This window comes from Populus nigra, chromosome 15, assembly GCF_951802175.1.
Source record: "Populus nigra chromosome 15, ddPopNigr1.1, whole genome shotgun sequence".
NCBI classification, from domain to species: domain Eukaryota; kingdom Viridiplantae; phylum Streptophyta; class Magnoliopsida; order Malpighiales; family Salicaceae; genus Populus; species Populus nigra.
Window position 1 is genome coordinate 12,765,847 of NC_084866.1, and position 5,921 is coordinate 12,771,767.

Consider the following 5,921-nt stretch of genomic DNA (forward strand, 5'->3'; position numbering starts at 1 on the left):
TATTCCGAAAATAAACTGTGGTTAGGGTTCTTGTTTGGCCTTTTCATGAATTCTGTACTCGTGTCTTTTGGTTCTTATTGTAGTTGGTTCAGGTTTTGTCAAAAATCTCACAAGACAATTCATGATTTTTATTGAGTAGAAACTTTCCAGTTCAGCGAGCGTAGTTTAAGGATGAAACTATGAAGGGTACTGATTATTAATTATTTCGTCGTTCACTGTACACTTGACACGAGTTAGCAGCTACCAAGGAAGAACTAAAGGGCGGGCTTAACTGTCTGATCATAAGAAACTACCTTAACTAACTCCATCTTTCTCGGTCAACAATAACATTCTTGATGCCGCTAAAATTCCATATCCATCTTTCTCTTACATTTATCTATTTCTTAATTCAGAAACCCTTTTCAGCTTTATCTGTTGTAAGAACAGAGAAAGAAATTTTTTACTACTATGTTTTCTTGGGAATTCCTGAGGAAATCCTTAGAGTTGGCCCGGCGAGTGCTTGCCAATCAACGGACCAGTACAAGAGCATTGCTCAAACAATCAGAAGGGTCTAATCCATTACCAGTGGCAGCTTCTTTGTCAAGATCATCCTTTGGTGGGTCCAATAACGGTGACCGTAAGAGTGGAGATGCATTGCTGAAATTTTTATTAAGATCAGTCGCTTCAGGAGTTGTGATTGTTGGCTCCAGCTTGAGCTTTAGCAAGTACTGGTATCCTTCCTTGGTTGATAAGTGTTCGTTTGTTTCTTTCGCCGTCAGTGCAGACGATGCAGCATGGGTGTCAAGTGAAGATCTTCTTCCACACAAGAAGAAGAAAAGGTTCCTCTTTGGAGGTACCTCTGTAATTTTTTTCTTCACTTACAATTTCGGTTTCTGAATTGAGTCATGCATAATATACCAGATTTTTTTCTACAATATTACTTTTTTTCATGCATATGAACAAGGGATCATAGAGACTTTTTCAATGCCTGGTATTGGGTACTCCTTTGTATCATTTTTGTCGATTGTTCCAGATTCATACAGGAGAAGAGTTTTCTTTAATTATGAAAAGCGCATCTGGTTGCAAAGCCCTCCAGAGAAGGTACGCAAATCTTTCAGGAATGGAAATATTTTCTTTGTATTTATGCCAGCATTCAATCACACACATTATTGGCGACTCAATTCATTGCAGCAACATGTCTAACTTTAAGCAATGAGAAATTAAACAATGAACTTGTGTTGTTATTTGATTTTCTGTCTGTTGAAACAAAGCTTTCTTCTTTTCTGATTTACCTATTCACTATGATTCCAAGTATGCACTTTTATTAATTGGCAATCCTACGGCTAAGCCTGGTGGTGGCAAGGTCAATTCAAGCATGTCTTGGACATTAGATCTCAATCCTGCCTCTCCGGCAGTGGAAGCTATCTAGGCTTTCCAATGCAGAGCAATGGACTTCTTCAAAACCATTTTTAGGACATTTATGTTTTACCTGATTGTCTGATCGGGGAAGCTTGAAACCTTTAAATGACTTACGAAAGGCTAATTCATCCACAAATGGAACCAAAGATTCAAATATTGTTAGGGGTTTGTATTAAAGATGTGCATCAAGACAACCTTGCTGTCCTTCAATAAGAGCACCCAAAAACTCAGAAGTGGCATGAAAGTCAGTTGTCAACTACCCACTATCTTCCAACTCCTTCTAGTTTTAATAGGATTGATCTTCTGGTACACTAAGTCCACTTTTCATTTTGTTTCCCTGATATTCTTTTATTTTTTATCTTCCTGGATGTGGAAGCCATTATCACACCTATGAGTACTAGTTATATGTTATGCTTTTTTTTTTGTGTGTAATGTTTCATTTATTTTCCTTTCAGGTTTTTGAGTACTTAGCATCTTTTAAAACGCCTGATGGTGAAGTTCTTATGACACCAGCAGAATTGATGCGAGCAGTTGTTCCTGTATTTCCTCCATCAGAGTCGAATCGCATTAGAGAGGGATTTCTGAGAGGGGAAACAGTCCCTGGAGAATTGCATTGTGCACCTTCAAGATTTTTCATGCTTTTTGACACTAACAGTGATGGGCTTATTTCTTTTTCAGAGTAATAGTCTATTGTCTCTGTTGAATTTGCTGGCCTTATGAATCTCTTCAACGTCAATCATGTTGCATCACATATTCTGTTACAGAAACTTGTGTTCTTACTTAGTCCTTTCCACGTTCAACGTTTAGGTACATCTTCTTTGTCACCCTGCTCAGCATTCCTGAATATAGTTTTTCTGTTGCATTTAAGATGTTTGACCTCGACAATAATGGGTGAGTTGCTTGTAGTTTCAAGATCTATTTGCAGTTGCAGATGACCAGACCTAGAAGCTACTCACAGTAAAGACATCTAGTTCAGTAGAAATATGAATTGCCTTTCTCTTGAAGAAAATTTTTCATTTACTTGCTTTCTTCTGGATACACAGTCCACATTTTTCATAGTTCAGCTTCTGCATAATATCAAAACAATTTTTGTTAGAGAATAATATAAATCATATCATGAACCTTACCTAAAAGGTTAAGTTATTGGGTTGAATTGGTTATTTGACATGGTATTAGAGCCTTAATGACCAAGCGGTCACGAGTTCGAATCTTGTCATATCTATTTATTTGATAAAAAATGAAGTACAGGGTAATATAAGCTTGTGTAAGTTTCAAGTGCAAAGGGATTTCACTTAAGGAGGTATGTTAGAGAATAATATAAATCATATCCTGTAACTTTACCTAAAAGTTTAAGCTATGAGGTTGAATTGTTTATTTGACAATTTTGAAGTTCATTGATACTTATAGTACAATTTGCTTCTTGATTCTCTTATTTCTATTTGTGCTTATTTAAATGTTCGCGTTTCTATAACAGACAAATTGACAGAAGAATTTAAGAAAGTGAGGGGTTTAATGAGAGCTCAAAACAGGCAAGGGGCAGGCCACAGAGATGGAAGGAGATTTGGGTTGAAAGTAGCGGAGCCTGTGGAGAATGGTGGCCTCTTAGAATACTTCTTTGGCAAAGATGGCAGGACCTATCTACAACATGAAAGATTTGTCCAATTTTTGAGGGACTTGCATGATGAAGTATGTGTTTATATTTCTAACTTGTTATTGCAGTTTCTGTTGTAATCTGTGTTTATATTTCCAACTTTTTATTACAGTTTCTGTTGTAATCTCCCACGAAGGATTTTAAATTAACAGGATTTTTGTTGGGAAATGTCAGGAATGTCATAATATTGATTCGATAGCGGATAAGTTTCCTTTCTCAGTCTTATTGTGCTCTGATGAATCATCAATTCTTGATTCTGTTCATGATCATTGTCTCATTGTACTCGTATACAATTCACAATCATTGTCTCATTGTACTCGTATACAATTCACAAGAACTGAATCTGTTGAATTTTACAGATTTTACGGCTGGAATTATATCAGCTAAAGATTTTGCCTTGTCCTCGGTTGCATCAGCTGACATTAGACATATTAGCAAGCTACTCGATCGGGTAGATGAAGTAAGCAATGAACCACAGATAAGAGACATACGAATTACCTTCGAGGAGTTCAAAAACTTCGCAGAGCTACGTAGACAGTAGCAGTATTTATCTCTCGCCATTTTTAGCTATGGAAAAGTGAATGGGGTGTTAACGAAAAAAGATTTTCAGAGAGCTTCATCGCAGGTAAATATTTAGCTGATTGTTACATTTCTTCAAGCTTTGTTGACATCCCATTAACTGTCTTACTTCTCATACTGATATGTGGTTTAAGTTTTACTAGCTATGCGGCATCTCCATCCCCAATAATTTGGTTGACATAATATTCCATGTCTTCGATGCTAATCGCGATGGGAACTCAAGTTCGGATGAGTTTGTAAGAGTTCTGCAGGGACGTGAGACGGCAAGCCGTATCCCGAGAGAACCAGGATTGAAGGGATTGATGTCTTGTTGTGCAAACTGCGCCAAAAATTACTCACCTGCAAAGCGTCTCCTCTAATATATTGGCCAATACATGGTAAACCTGGACATTTATGGAAAGCATATCACCATAGGTATGACAGGTCAGTGACTAACCAACATCTAGTTGCCCGGTAGCAGATTGTCATTTTTTTTGGTTTTTTGTCTTCATGGGGTTGCACTAGAAGTATTCACTACTGAGATAGGTATTAAAGATTGTCAGGTTTCGTCTGCAGATTGAAGTGAAGGTATCATGGATAATCCAGAAAAAGCATGGCATTCTCCACTACATCCAACTCTGATCGATCGGAAACAAGCTCAGACTCCAATCCAACATGTATTTGCTCCTTCAAGTCACACCAAGTTGTCTCATTTAAGTTTTAGAGGTGAAATACTCCCTGGACATTTCCTCTCGTACTCAAGCTCATAACGGACAGAGATGGGATCAGCATGCTTATTCTTGCCATGAATATAGTACAGTACAGAGGCTTCGCTTTGTTTGTAGAAAATTATGCCATCAATAATTTTCCAAGATTTTCACGGCCTTGCGTATAAATGTATCCGTGGAGTCTGTTTGTTGTTAAGCCTGCATGGCTTAAATGATCTTATTTTTTCTATTTTACTTGGTTTCGTAGATATCTTGTGCTATTTTAAATTTTATAATATTTTCTTTTATGTTCTAGGATCTCGACAATATTATTATCCAGACTAGATCGGTTTTTAATCTATAAAAAAACATTATAAATCTCTTTAATAGGCATATCAAAAATAAATATCATTAAGTATATAAAAATATTTTTATATACTATAATACTAATTTCAACGATTTTCTTACCGATTGAAAATCCACTCCTGAATCCTATTAATAACTTTATATGAGAGATATCATCAAATCAATGAGCAAAATTAAGACTTGTTTGGTGTAGGCCTGATTTGCAAAGACATTCTGGATCTTTAACCCAACTTCAGAAACTAGGCTTGAGGATATGGTGCCAGGACTTGAAATGCGTTGGCCCAAGCTTTTGCTAGGCCAGTTCTCTGAATCAATTCGATATTGAAGCTTTGCTTTGCATCCAAGAGCCCCCTTCAAATTCAGCTCCCACCTAGGAAATGATTGCAAGGCTTAGTAGTGAAATATCTCTAATACTTTTAAGAGGAATATATAAGTTGTTCGTTATATTTTTCTGTATAATAGCAATGTTTTACTAAATTCCCAACTATAAAAACTCTATTTGTCATTTTTTTCTTAATATTTCGTAATTAATGGCTTCAAAATTAAATTTTGAGTTAAAATAAATTAATGGACGATGCTGGCCCTCAACTGTTCATAGTAATCAAAGTCAACCCTAGCTAGTTTGATCCGGCAATTCCTTTTCAGTAGGAAAAACAAAGTTTGTTATAAGAATAATTCAAGTTTTGTGTACTATTATGAAAGACGCAGATTTATGATATAACTTGCAAAATTCTGTAGTTAATAAGCCTCGTATAAAATTAATTTTTTTTACCAGTCGAATTGTAGCAAAATAATATTCTTGCAAAATAGGTTTTGAATTCAAATCCCATGTTAGCAACTCATCGGTAATATTAAGAGACAGAAAATTAATATATGTGAAAAGAGCTTGTAAATATATGAAATATTAACCAAATTGGTTTCCATCCCTGGAGAAAAAAACTCAAAAGAACAGCAACAATAGATAATTGGCTGGAGATAACTTCTATATTATCGTCTCCTTTCTCTTATTCTCTCTCTCTCTCTCTCTCTTTTTCTTATTTTTTTTCTTTCTGTTCTGCTGTTCCTTACAGTAAACATGACTTTCAACAGTATTTTCTTCGGTATTTTCTTAAAAAATGTTGTTTGAATGTCTTATGATTATATTCCATGTAAATTTCATATTTTCTTCATTTCATTTTGATTTTTTATTTTAAAAATTATAAAAGATTTAAAAACATACCATTAAATTAACTATAATCAAC

The 5,921-nt window shown here is 35.4% G+C and overlaps 1 pseudogene; it reads left to right on the forward strand.

Moving 5' to 3' along the window:
• Positions 1–447: 447 nt before the first annotated feature.
• On the forward strand, positions 448–4,364 carry LOC133674730 (calcium uptake protein, mitochondrial-like; annotated as a pseudogene).
• The last annotated feature ends 1,557 nt before the right edge of the window (positions 4,365–5,921 follow it).